General features: G+C 49.6%; 6 non-coding genes and 1 pseudogene across 6 annotated transcripts; all 7 read left to right on the top strand.

Moving 5' to 3' along the window:
- Positions 1-760: 760 nt before the first annotated feature.
- LOC141232923 (U2 spliceosomal RNA) lies at positions 761-951 on the top strand. Its single transcript, XR_012299095.1, has one exon. It is a non-coding gene; the product is annotated as a U2 spliceosomal RNA (small nuclear RNA).
- A 1,119-nt stretch (positions 952-2,070) lies between these two features.
- Positions 2,071-2,261, top strand: LOC141232413 (U2 spliceosomal RNA). The gene has a single exon (XR_012298664.1). It is a non-coding gene; the product is annotated as a U2 spliceosomal RNA (small nuclear RNA).
- A 1,121-nt stretch (positions 2,262-3,382) lies between these two features.
- LOC141232924 (U2 spliceosomal RNA) lies at positions 3,383-3,573 on the top strand. The gene has a single exon (XR_012299096.1). It is a non-coding gene; the product is annotated as a U2 spliceosomal RNA (small nuclear RNA).
- Positions 3,574-4,692: 1,119 nt separating this feature from the next.
- LOC141232451 (U2 spliceosomal RNA) lies at positions 4,693-4,882 on the top strand. Its single transcript, XR_012298702.1, has one exon. It is a non-coding gene; the product is annotated as a U2 spliceosomal RNA (small nuclear RNA).
- Positions 4,883-6,001: 1,119 nt separating this feature from the next.
- Positions 6,002-6,191, top strand: LOC141232453 (U2 spliceosomal RNA). The gene has a single exon (XR_012298704.1). It is a non-coding gene; the product is annotated as a U2 spliceosomal RNA (small nuclear RNA).
- A 1,127-nt stretch (positions 6,192-7,318) lies between these two features.
- LOC141232444 (U2 spliceosomal RNA) lies at positions 7,319-7,509 on the top strand. The gene has a single exon (XR_012298695.1). It is a non-coding gene; the product is annotated as a U2 spliceosomal RNA (small nuclear RNA).
- Positions 7,510-8,628: 1,119 nt separating this feature from the next.
- On the top strand, positions 8,629-8,706 carry LOC141232570 (U2 spliceosomal RNA; annotated as a pseudogene).
- Positions 8,707-13,630: the final 4,924 nt, after the last annotated feature.

Consider the following 13,630-nt stretch of genomic DNA (forward strand, 5'->3'; position numbering starts at 1 on the left):
CACCATCTATTTAGCAAATGCCCTTGTTATCAACAGCAGCCTTTTAAACTCACCTGAGCTAACAGGTATGTGAGCTGGTTACTCTGCTGCGCTTAAAATTTCTTTTTTGGTTTGCTACAATGCCTTTTCTGAAACGTTGTCTCCCTCTGCTGGAACACTGACTTCTTTCATTTAATGCCTGCAGACTATAAAAGAGAAACCAACCCAAAAAGTTTGGTTGATTAGTCTGTGGCATTCTTTTAAACTGTTGCTTATGGCGGTCTCTGTGAGCTTCTCAGTGACATTCAGCCATCCAGGTATCCCGCCTGCAGTAGACGGAATGTGGCAATGGAACGCTGGCTGCGCGTGTCATAATAGGCACTGAGCCTTTATATACCTGCGCACAGCAGCAGCCACCTTCAGTCTGCTGCTGGACAGCCAGCAGCAGCAGCAGCAGGAGAGGTAATTAATCAGCAACCCTCCTGCTAAGGGTAGACAGCTGCTCGTTCCACCCCCCCCCCGCCTTAATTGGTTCTCCTCCCTTCCAACGGTGTTGAGGCAGGTGGGAACAGCCGGGGGTTGAGGGTACTGTGCTAAAAGAGGTGGAGTTATGCAGATCTAAAACGCGTGGATTGCAGCAGCAGCAAGCCGAAAAGTGCAGGCATGTGAGGGATCTAGAGGTTGACAGCATGTCTTCTTAACGGGAGTCCAGGTGGCCATCTCCACAAATGGACTTTTCAGAATCCTTGGGTGGCACCGTAGTCGGAAACCAATTCTGGTTATCGCTTCTCGGCCTTTTGGCTAAGATCAAGTGTAGTATCTGTTCTTATCAGTTTAATATCTGATACGTCCCCTATCTGGGGACCATATATTAAATGGATTTTTAGAACAGGGAGATGGAAAAAGAGCTTGCTCTGTCCACTCCACGCATTGACCTGGTATTGCAGTATCTCCAGGACCGGTGCACCCCTTCTTTAATGCAGTTTCTAAAATCAGAAAGAATTGAATTCAATGCTTTTTGTTCATTTTGCTTGTTTGTCGGATTTTGGGATGGACTCTTTGGCTTTGCTTTTCTTCTCCTCATTGGATTTTTCATGTTAAAAGTTGCAGAAGACAGATGACAAGCTCATTTTGGTTCAACTTCAGCAACTGTGCATTGCATTGCCATGTAATGTAATGTAATGCAATGCTATCTATCTAGCTCTCCCTCTATACTTCCTTTTGGATAAACAGACATATTAGGCAAGCATTTTGGAGCTTTCACCTAAATAACTACAGGTGGTGAGATAAGCTGCACAATATAATTGACCTTTCAGTATATTGTTGCACACACACCATCTATTTAGCAAATGCCCTTGTTATCAACAGCAGCCTTTTAAACTCACCTGAGCTAACAGGTATGTGAGCTGGTTACTCTGCTGCGCTTAAAATTTCTTTTTTGGTTTGCTACAATGCCTTTTCTGAAACGTTGTCTCCCTCTGCTGGAACACTGACTTCTTTCATTTAATGCCTGCAGACTATAAAAGAGAAACCAACCCAAAAAGTTTGGTTGATTAGTCTGTGGCATTCTTTTAAACTGTTGCTTATGGCGGTCTCTGTGAGCTTCTCAGTGACATTCAGCCATCCAGGTATCCCGCCTGCAGTAGACGGAATGTGGCAATGGAACGCTGGCTGCGCGTGTCATAATAGGCTCTGAGCCTTTATATACCTGCGCACAGCAGCAGCCACCTTCAGTCTGCTGCTGGACAGCCAGCAGCAGCAGCAGCAGGAGAGGTAATTAATCAGCAACCCTCCTGCTAAGGGTAGACAGCTGCTCGTTCCACCCCCCCCCGCCTTAATTGGTTCTCCTCCCTTCCAACGGTGTTGAGGCGGGTGGGAACAGCCGGGGGTTGAGGGTACTGTGCTAAAAGAGGTGGAGTTATGCAGATCTAAAACGCGTGGATTGCAGCAGCAGCAAGCCGAAAAGTGCAGGCATGTGAGGGATCTAGAGGTTGACAGCATGTCTTCTTAACGGGAGTCCAGGTGGCCATCTCCACAAATGGACTTTTCAGAATCCTTGGGTGGCACCGTAGTCGGAAACCAATTCTGGTTATCGCTTCTCGGCCTTTTGGCTAAGATCAAGTGAAGTATCTGTTCTTATCAGTTTAATATCTGATACGTCCCCTATCTGGGGACCATATATTAAATGGATTTTTAGAACAGGGAGATGGAAAAAGAGCTTGCTCTGTCCACTCCACGCATTGACCTGGTATTGCAGTATCTCCAGGACCGGTGCACCCCTTCTTTAATGCAGTTTCTAAAATCAGAAAGAATTGAATTCAATGCTTTTTGTTCATTTTGCTTGTTTGTCGGATTTTGGGATGGACTCTTTGGCTTTGCTTTTCTTCTCCTCATTGGATTTTTCATGTTAAAAGTTGCAGAAGCCAGATGACAAGCTCATTTTGGTTCAACTTCAGCAACTGTGCATTGCATTGCCATGTAATGTAATGTAATGCAATGCTATCTATCTAGCTCTCCCTCTATACTTCCTTTTGGAAAAACAGACATATTAGGCAAGCATTTTGGAGCTTTCACCTAAATAACTACAGGTGGTGAGATAAGCTGCACAATATAATTGACCTTTCAGTATATTGTTGCACACACACCATCTATTTAGCAAATGCCCTTGTTATCAACAGCAGCCTTTTAAACTCACCTGAGCTAACAGGTATGTGAGCTGGTTACTCTGCTGCGCTTAAAATTTCTTTTTTGGTTTGCTACAATGCCTTTTCTGAAACGTTGTCTCCCTCTGCTGGAACACTGACTTCTTTCATTTAATGCCTGCAGACTATAAAAGAGAAACCAACCCAAAAAGTTTGGTTGATTAGTCTGTGGCATTCTTTTAAACTGTTGCTTATGGCGGTCTCTGTGAGCTTCTCAGTGACATTCAGCCATCCAGGTATCCCGCCTGCAGTAGACGGAATGTGGCAATGGAACGCTGGCTGCGCGTGTCATAATAGGCTCTGAGCCTTTATATACCTGCGCACAGCAGCAGCCACCTTCAGTCTGCTGCTGGACAGCCAGCAGCAGCAGCAGCAGGAGAGGTAATTAATCAGCAACCCTCCTGCTAAGGGTAGACAGCTGCTCGTTCCACCCCCCCCCCCGCCTTAATTGGTTCTCCTCCCTTCCAACGGTGTTGAGGCGGGTGGGAACAGCCGGGGGTTGAGGGTACTGTGCTAAAAGAGGTGGAGTTATGCAGATCTAAAACGCGTGGATTGCAGCAGCAGCAAGCCGAAAAGTGCAGGCATGTGAGGGATCTAGAGGTTGACAGCATGTCTTCTTAACGGGAGTCCAGGTGGCCATCTCCACAAATGGACTTTTCAGAATCCTTGGGTGGCACCGTAGTCGGAAACCAATTCTGGTTATCGCTTCTCGGCCTTTTGGCTAAGATCAAGTGTAGTATCTGTTCTTATCAGTTTAATATCTGATACGTCCCCTATCTGGGGACCATATATTAAATGGATTTTTAGAACAGGGAGATGGAAAAAGAGCTTGCTCTGTCCACTCCACGCATTGACCTGGTATTGCAGTATCTCCAGGACCGGTGCACCCCTTCTTTAATGCAGTTTCTAAAATCAGAAAGAATTGAATTCAATGCTTTTTGTTCATTTTGCTTGTTTGTCGGATTTTGGGATGGACTCTTTGGCTTTGCTTTTCTTCTCCTCATTGGATTTTTCATGTTAAAAGTTGCAGAAGCCAGATGACAAGCTCATTTTGGTTCAACTTCAGCAACTGTGCATTGCATTGCCATGTAATGTAATGTAATGCAATGCTATCTATCTAGCTCTCCCTCTATACTTCCTTTTGGATAAACAGACATATTAGGCAAGCATTTTGGAGCTTTCACCTAAATAACTACAGGTGGTGAGATAAGCTGCACAATATAATTGACCTTTCAGTATATTGTTGCACACACACCATCTATTTAGCAAATGCCCTTGTTATCAACAGCAGCCTTTTAAACTCACCTGAGCTAACAGGTATGTGAGCTGGTTACTCTGCTGCGCTTAAAATTTCTTTTTTGGTTTGCTACAATGCCTTTTCTGAAACGTTGTCTCCCTCTGCTGGAACACTGACTTCTTTCATTTAATGCCTGCAGACTATAAAAGAGAAACCAACCCAAAAAGTTTGGTTGATTAGTCTGTGGCATTCTTTTAAACTGTTGCTTATGGCGGTCTCTGTGAGCTTCTCAGTGACATTCAGCCATCCAGGTATCCCGCCTGCAGTAGACGGAATGTGGCAATGGAACGCTGGCTGCGCGTGTCATAATAGGCTCTGAGCCTTTATATACCTGCGCACAGCAGCAGCCACCTTCAGTCTGCTGCTGGACAGCCAGCAGCAGCAGCAGCAGGAGAGGTAATTAATCAGCAACCCTCCTGCTAAGGGTAGACAGCTGCTCGTTTCACCCCCCCCCCGCCTTAATTGGTTCTCCTCCCTTCCAACGGTGTTGAGGCGGGTGGGAACAGCCGGGGTTGAGGGTACTGTGCTAAAAGAGGTGGAGTTATGCAGATCTAAAACGCGTGGATTGCAGCAGCAGCAAGCCGAAAAGTGCAGGCATGTGAGGGATCTAGAGGTTGACAGCATGTCTTCTTAACGGGAGTCCAGGTGGCCATCTCCACAAATGGACTTTTCAGAATCCTTGGGTGGCACCGTAGTCGGAAACCAATTCTGGTTATCGCTTCTCGGCCTTTTGGCTAAGATCAAGTGTAGTATCTGTTCTTATCAGTTTAATATCTGATACGTCCCCTATCTGGGGACCATATATTAAATGGATTTTTAGAACAGGGAGATGGAAAAAGAGCTTGCTCTGTCCACTCCACGCATTGACCTGTATTGCAGTATCTCCAGGACCGGTGCACCCCTTCTTTAATGCAGTTTCTAAAATCAGAAAGAATTGAATTCAATGCTTTTTGTTCATTTTGCTTGTTTGTCGGATTTTGGGATGGACTCTTTGGCTTTGCTTTTCTTCTCCTCATTGGATTTTTCATGTTAAAAGTTGCAGAAGCCAGATGACAAGCTCATTTTGGTTCAACTTCAGCAACTGTGCATTGCATTGCCATGTAATGTAATGTAATGCAATGCTATCTATCTAGCTCTCCCTCTATACTTCCTTTTGGATAAACAGACATATTAGGCAAGCATTTTGGAGCTTTCACCTAAATAACTACAGGTGGTGAGATAAGCTGCACAATATAATTGACCTTTCAGTATATTGTTGCACACACACCATCTATTTAGCAAATGCCCTTGTTATCAACAGCAGCCTTTTAAACTCACCTGAGCTAACAGGTATGTGAGCTGGTTACTCTGCTGCGCTTAAAATTTCTTTTTTGGTTTGCTACAATGCCTTTTCTGAAACGTTGTCTCCCTCTGCTGGAACACTGACTTCTTTCATTTAATGCCTGCAGACTATAAAAGAGAAACCAACCCAAAAAGTTTGGTTGATTAGTCTGTGGCATTCTTTTAAACTGTTGCTTATGGCGGTCTCTGTGAGCTTCTCAGTGACATTCAGCCATCCAGGTATCCCGCCTGCAGTAGACGGAATGTGGCAATGGAACGCTGGCTGCGCGTGTCATAATAGGCTCTGAGCCTTTATATACCTGCGCACAGCAGCAGCCACCTTCAGTCTGCTGCTGGACAGCCAGCAGCAGCAGCAGCAGGAGAGGTAATTAATCAGCAACCCTCCTGCTAAGGGTAGACAGCTGCTCGTTTCACCCCCCCCCGCCTCAATTGGTTCTCCTCCCTTCCAACGGTGTTGAGGCGGGTGGGAACAGCCGGGGGTTGAGGGTACTGTGCTAAAAGAGGTGGAGTTATGCAGATCTAAAACGCGTGGATTGCAGCAGCAGCAAGCCGAAAAGTGCAGGCATGTGAGGGATCTAGAGGTTGACAGCATGTCTTCTTAACGGGAGTCCAGGTGGCCATCTCCACAAATGGACTTTTCAGAATCCTTGGGTGGCACCGTAGTCGGAAACCAATTCTGGTTATCGCTTCTCGGCCTTTTGGCTAAGATCAAGTGTAGTATCTGTTCTTATCAGTTTAATATCTGATACGTCCCCTATCTGGGGACCATATATTAAATGGATTTTTAGAACAGGGAGATGGAAAAAGAGCTTGCTCTGTCCACTCCACGCATTGACCTGTATTGCAGTATCTCCAGGACCGGTGCACCCCTTCTTTAATGCAGTTTCTAAAATCAGAAAGAATTGAATTCAATGCTTTTTGTTCATTTTGCTTGTTTGTCGGATTTTGGGATGGACTCTTTGGCTTTGCTTTTCTTCTCCTCATTGGATTTTTCATGTTAAAAGTTGCAGAAGCCAGATGACAAGCTCATTTTGGTTCAACTTCAGCAACTGTGCATTGCATTGCCATGTAATGTAATGTAATGCAATGCTATCTATCTAGCTCTCCCTCTATACTTCCTTTTGGATAAACAGACATATTAGGCAAGCATTTTGGAGCTTTCACCTAAATAACTACAGGTGGTGAGATAAGCTGCACAATATAATTGACCTTTCAGTATATTGTTGCACACACACCATCTATTTAGCAAATGCCCTTGTTATCAACAGCAGCCTTTTAAACTCACCTGAGCTAACAGGTATGTGAGCTGGTTACTCTGCTGCGCTTAAAATTTCTTTTTTGGTTTGCTACAATGCCTTTTCTGAAACGTTGTCTCCCTCTGCTGGAACACTGACTTCTTTCATTTAATGCCTGCAGACTATAAAAGAGAAACCAACCCAAAAAGTTTGGTTGATTAGTCTGTGGCATTCTTTTAAACTGTTGCTTATGGCGGTCTCTGTGAGCTTCTCAGTGACATTCAGCCATCCAGGTATCCCGCCTGCAGTAGACGGAATGTGGCAATGGAACGCTGGCTGCGCGTGTCATAATAGGCTCTGAGCCTTTATATACCTGCGCACAGCAGCAGCCACCTTCAGTCTGCTGCTGGACAGCCAGCAGCAGCAGCAGCAGGAGAGGTAATTAATCAGCAACCCTCCTGCTAAGGGTAGACAGCTGCTCGTTCCACCCCCCCCCCACCCCCCGCCTTAATTGGTTCTCCTCCCTTCCAACGGTGTTGAGGCGGGTGGGAACAGCCGGGGGTTGAGGGTACTGTGCTAAAAGAGGTGGAGTTATGCAGATCTAAAACGCGTGGATTGCAGCAGCAGCAAGCCGAAAAGTGCAGGCATGTGAGGGATCTAGAGGTTGACAGCATGTCTTCTTATCGGGAGTCCAGGTGGCCATCTCCACAAATGGACTTTTCAGAATCCTTGGGTGGCACCGTAGTCGGAAACCAATTCTGGTTATCGCTTCTCGGCCTTTTGGCTAAGATCAAGTGTAGTATCTGTTCTTATCAGTTTAATATCTGATACGTCCCCTATCTGGGGACCATATATTAAATGGATTTTTAGAACAGGGAGATGGAAAAAGAGCTTCCTCTGTCCACTCCACGCATTGACCTGGTATTGCAGTATCTCCAGGACCGGTGCACCCCTTCTTTAATGCAGTTTCTAAAATCAGAATGAATTGAATTCAATGCTTTTTGTTCATTTTGCTTGTTTGTCGGATTTTGGGATGGACTCTTTGGCTTTGCTTTTCTTCTCCTCATTGGATTTTTCATGTTAAAAGTTGCAGAAGCCAGATGACAAGCTCATTTTGGTTCAACTTCAGCAACTGTGCATTGCATTGCCATGTAATGTAATGTAATGCAATGCTATCTATCTAGCTCTCCCTCTATACTTCCTTTTGGATAAACAGACATATTAGGCAAGCATTTTGGAGCTTTCACCTAAATAACTACGGGTGGTGAGATAAGCTGCACAATATAATTGACCTTTCAGTATATTGTTGCACACACACCATCTATTTAGCAAATGCCCTTGTTATCAACAGCAGCCTTTTAAACTCACCTGAGCTAACAGGTATGTGAGCTGGTTACTCTGCTGCGCTTAAAATTTCTTTTATGGTTTGCTACAATGCCTTTTCTGAAACGTTGCCTCCCTCTGCTGGAACACTGACTTCTTTCATTTAATGCCTGCAGACTATAAAAGAGAAACCAACCCAAAAAGTTTGGTTGATTAGTCTGTGGCATTCTTTTAAACTGTTGCTTATGGCGGTCTCTGTGAGCTTCTCAGTGACATTCAGCAATCCAGGTATCCCGCCTGCAGTAGACGGAATGTGGCAATGGAACGCTGGCTGCGCGTGTCATAATAGGCTCTGAGCCTTTATATACCTGCGCACAGCAGCAGCCACCTTCAGTCTGCTGCTGGACAGCCAGCAGCAGCAGCAGCAGGAGAGGTAATTAATCAGCAACCCTCCTGCTAAGGGTAGACAGCTGCTCGTTCCACCCCCCCCCGCCTTAATTGGTTCTCCTCCCTTCCAACGGTGTTGAGGCGGGTGGGAACAGCCGGGGGTTGAGGGTACTGTGCTAAAAGAGGTGGAGTTATGCAGATCTAAAACGCGTGGATTGCAGCAGCAGCAAGCCGAAAAGTGCAGGCATGTGAGGGATCTAGAGGTTGACAGCATGTCTTCTTAACGGGAGTCCAGGTGGCCATCTCCACAAATGGACTTTTCAGAATCCTTGGGTGGCACCGTAGTCGGAAACCAATTCTGGTTATCGCTTCTCGGCCTTTTGGCTAAGATCAAGTGTAGTATCTGTTCTTTTAAGAACACAAGAGCTACGATCTACACTTGACGAGAGCGATCGAACTCGGAATTAGAAGAGCTTCGGAGCCCAGCTGACATCGGAGAAGGAAGGCGGATATCGGTGGGAGGAAGAAGCTCTAAAGAATCCAGAAGAAGACGAAGACTCGGAGAAGAATCGGGCTGTCCTGTGGAATCTTTGAGTAAGAAAATCATCGAGACAAAGACCTTTCGGGGAATTTGTCCAGAACACGACGGGAGAAGAATCTGCATAGCTCCACCCATTTCGGGAAGAGCTCCAGATCCAGCTCCAAGAAGTAACTGCAGGAGGAAAGCCATGGCAAGCGCTGCGAGGAAGGCCGAAAAGAAGAGCCTGGAGCAGGGGACAGCCAGGAGGGCCCAGCCAGGAGCCGATTCTGACCCCAAGGACTCTGCCTCCACGACTGGCCAGCAAAAGGGACCCCAGAAGCCCCGCCACGAAGCTCCAGCCCTGGAGCCATGGATGCGGCAGACGGTGGCCCTGAAGCTGAAGGAAGTGGATGGGAGGGTGCCGGACATGTCCTCGGACGTGTTCTGCCAGAAGATGCTGCTGGATCGAGGCTTCTCCAGGTCGGACACCCTCAGCATCCAGACCTTCTTGACGGGGATCTTCTTCGTCACCTTCGCCACTGTGAACACCTGCAGGAGGTTCTGGGAAATGGTAAGCGCAAAAGGACCGGATAATTCTTTCTCTGCCTTTACAGGTAGCTGCCCTATCCAGAGGGACGAAAGGAGGATCACGGTCTCCATGCGCAACCCGCACACCCCAGGCCAAGACATCTGTACCTTCCTGAGACGCTTCTGTTTGGTTGTGAAGGAACCCTCTCACATCCTGAATGGACTCGGCTTCTGGACAGGTAAGTGGTCGGTGACTGTTAGACTTCACAGGGACCTGGCGTACTCAGACGGACTTCGGCACCTGCCCCCGACATTCTCCCTTGGCAACTCCTACGGCCTCATCTATTACCCGGACATGCCGCGGAACTGCAGGAGATGCGGCAAGAACGGCCACGAGATGAAGGACTGCAAGGAGGATGCCTGCAGGATTTGTCGAGTGACGGGACACAGCTCGAAGGACTGCCTGAAGAAGACGTCCTGCAACCTGTGTGGGCTGGCGGCTCATCTGTACAAGGATTGCCCCAAGCGTGAGAGATCCTGGGCATCGGTGGTTGCGACGACCCCAGCTCCGGAGGACAAGGCCCCGACGACCAGGCCTGTGAAGGTCAAGGACGCGACGACCAAGGCCCCAGCGGCCAAGGCCGAGACGACCAAGGCCAAAGCGGTCAAGGAGTCGGTGGCCAAAGCCCCAGCGACGGTCCCAGGAGCTCCGAAGCAGAAGAAAAAGTCAAAGGAGGGTAAGAGTTCTGTCACCCCTCTCTCGATCCCTCCCCCTGCCACCCCCGTCCAATCCCCCCCCACCCCGGCCACCCCTGCTGAGGATTCCACTTCCTCTTCCTCCTTCCCCTACTCCTCAGCAGGTGTCCTTTCCCCTGCCCCGGCAGCCACTCTCCCTCCCCAGACCATGGTAGCGGTGGAATTAACCTTTCCTCCACCTGCCGCTATCTATTCCGAGGAGGATTTTCCCCTTCTTGTCTCCCCAGTTCCAACCCGGGGAAAGAGGAAGGTGGAGGACAGCCCTGCTACTGAATCCTCCAAAAAGAAGATTCTGGATTTCGTAGGCGAAAAGGAGGATACCCTCCCTGAGCCAGAAGAGATGGAGCACATGGTTGAGACCCTGGTGGCCGAGCCAGAAGAGGAGGAACTGGTGGTCGCCGAGATCGAGGCCGCGCTGCTTGACCAGATGGAGGAAGAGGGCCTGCTGGTGATCCCGTCACCAGCAGTCAACACCGACGAGGGACCACCCGACCGGAGTGGTAACTAAGGTGTATTGCCTGCGCTAACTTTTTCTTTTTTCCCTACATGATGGCTAATATTAACTTATTTTCCATTAATGTCAGGAGCATCAAGGACAAGTTCAGACGTCAGACTATTTATGCCTTCCTTACTTCCCAGTTGTGTGATGTTTATATGTTGCAGGAATGTTCCCTTCCCTCCTCTAGGTCCTTCAAACATCTGGCCAGGGAGTGGTCCCACGGTCCATCCTACTGGTCCGGTGGGGGTGACTGCAAGTCTGCAGGGGTTGCAATTCTGATCAGGGGAGGCGCATTCACGCTTGAGTCTGTCCAGGAGCTCATCTGCGGCAGGGCTCTTGTTGTAGATGGCAACTGGGCGGGAGAACCTGTCAGGTTCATCAACGTGTATGCGTCCCCACTGAAGAATGAGCGTTTGGAGCTTTTCCAGACCCTGCGGCTTCAGCTTGCCACCACCAGGACCTTAGTGATGGCCGGGGATTTCAACTGCCCCATCGAGGAGGATGGTCGTAGTTCTGGCACATCTGCCAAGTTGGACATCACGTCCAAGCTGCTCATCGAGATGGTAACCGAGGCCTCTCTTCAGGACGTGGTGGGCTCCATGGGGAGAGGCTCCACGAACTATTCGTGGAGCCGACCCGATGGCTCACTCCGCTCCAGGATTGACTTTGTGTTCACCTCTCGGGCAGTCAGGCAGAGTAGGCACTCGATGGTCCCCTGCTTCTTCTCCGACCACAGAGCCATTCACTTACAAGGTGTCCTTGGCGACGGTTTTCCGTCCGGCCCCGGCTCCTGGAAGCTGAATTGTGCTCTGCTGGCTCAGGATGAAGTCGTGGAGGAGCTGAGAGCAGCCTACGCAATGTGGCAGTCCTACAAGGGTAGCTTCCAAACAGTCTCTGATTGGTGGGAATATGTTAAACTTGAGTTTCGCTGTTTCTTTCATGCCAAGGGTCGACAACAGGCGTGTGAGAAGAGGAGGGACTTCAGAGGGCTGCAGCGCGAGCTGCGGTCGCTGCAGGACCTTCTTCACTGCGGCTGGGACGTGAGGGAGGAGCTGGAGGAGACCAAGAAGAGTCTGAAAAGGCACTTTGAGGAGGAGTCCAAGCGAATCGTCTTCCGTTCCAAAGTGGAGAATCTGGAGAAGGGTGAGAAATGTAACTCATTCTTTTTCAGGAAACTTCATGCCGGTCACACGCCCCTGAACGAGCTGCGAGACGAGAGCGGAAACATGCGACGTGGGAAGGAGGACGTGATGAGGGTCGTCAGCGACTTCTACAGCGAACTCTACTCCCAGAAGACTACCGACCCCGACGCTGCTGATAAGTTCCTGTCAGGTATCACTAACCATCTTGATCCTGCAGGCACGGCAGCCTTGGACAAACCTCTGATGGTGGGCGAATTGCTCTCTGCCGCTAAATCCTTTAGGACCGGCAGGACCCCGGGCAGTGATGGTCTTCCAGCGGAGCTCTATGTAGCGCTGGGAGACCTCATCTGTCCGGACCTGTTGGACCTGTATGAGGAGATGGTGGTGGAGGGTAGAATGCCTCCATCTTTGAGGGAAGGAATGGTCACGATCCTGTACAAGCGGAAGGGAGAGAGGTGCGACCTGAGGAATTGGCGTCCCATCACTCTGCTCAACGTGGACTACAAGATCCTGGCCAAGACGATGGCGACACGACTTAAGACGGTCATCGGACGGATCATCCACCCGGACCAGACCTGCGGCATCCCTGGACGTCGCATCGCAGACAGCCTCGCTCTCGTGCGGGACACGGTCGAGTACATCAAGGTCCGCCGCGCACACGCGGCCCTGGTCTCCTTGGATCAGGAGAAGGCCTTCGACCGGGTTTCCCACGAGTTCATGGGCCGAGCTCTGCACCGGTTAGGTTTGGGTAACATGTTTTGTGCGTATGTCCGTTTGATGTATTTTGATATCCACAGCTCGGTGTTGGTGAAAGGCTGGAAGACTGACCCCTTCCCTGTCCTCTCTGGGGTCAGACAAGGCTGCCCTCTATCACCTCTTCTTTTTGTTTGTGTTATAGAACTCTTCGCAGAGGCTATCCGGCAGAATGGAGAGATCAGAGGGATCACCGCACCGGGTCCGGGACGACACGAGGTCAAGTGCTCGCTCTACATGGACGACGTCACCGTCTTCTGCGCTGATCGTGGTTCAGTCGACGCCCTCGTCCAGACGTGTGAGAGGTTCGGCCGGGCTTCAGGGGCCAAAGTCAACTGCAGGAACTCGGAAGCCATGCTCTTCGGGGATTGGCAGTCGACCTCCTCCGCCCCCTTCCCCTTCAACATTCAACCGGATTTCCTCAAGGTGCTGGGAGTCTGGTTCGGGAAGGAAGGAGCGGCCCTCAAGTCCTGGCAAGAACGCTTGGCCAAGGTGAAGCAACGGATCGGACTCTGGAGCCTCAGACACCTCACTTGTGAGGGTAAGGCACTCGTCCTGCGTAATGAGGTCCTGCCCGTCTTGCAGTACACGGCACAGGCCTGGCCCCCACACGTCACTGTGTGCAGGGCCATTACCAGGACAGTGTTTCACTTTGTCTGGGGATCCAAGATGGACAGAGTCAGGCGGGCCGTCATGTACAAGGAGCCTCGCAAGGGTGGGAAGGGCGTTCCAGATATCCCCACCCTCCTGCGATCCTCTTTTGTGTGTGATTGTGTCCGCCGGACTTTGCAAGTCAAGAATGGCTCCGCGGGCAGGTCCATGTCTCGCTTCTTCCTGCTTCCTCTTTGGAGGCGACTCGGCTGGGACAAGTGGGACAGCTCCTTCCCCTACAACTGGACGACGCCATGGTTCTACGGAGACGTCGTTCGATTTGTGGGGGAACATCAACTGGAGGGACTCAAGCCCGACTTGTGGAAGCCCAAAACTATCCACAAGCTCATCAGAGCCAAGGATGACGTGGAGAACATCACAGAACTTCACCAGGACACGCTGGAGACTGTGTGGACAAATGTGTCGTCTGACAGGCTGACCAACGGGCACAAGGACTTGTCGTGGATGGCGATTCAGGGCGGACTGCCCGTCCGGTCATTCATGCATGCCCGGAACC

The sequence above is a fragment of the Phyllobates terribilis genome, unplaced genomic scaffold (assembly GCF_046119375.1).
Source record: "Phyllobates terribilis strain yellow unplaced genomic scaffold, ASM4611937v1 Scaffold_540__1_contigs__length_1147954, whole genome shotgun sequence".
In the NCBI taxonomy this organism is placed as follows: Eukaryota; Metazoa; Chordata; class Amphibia; order Anura; family Dendrobatidae; genus Phyllobates; species Phyllobates terribilis.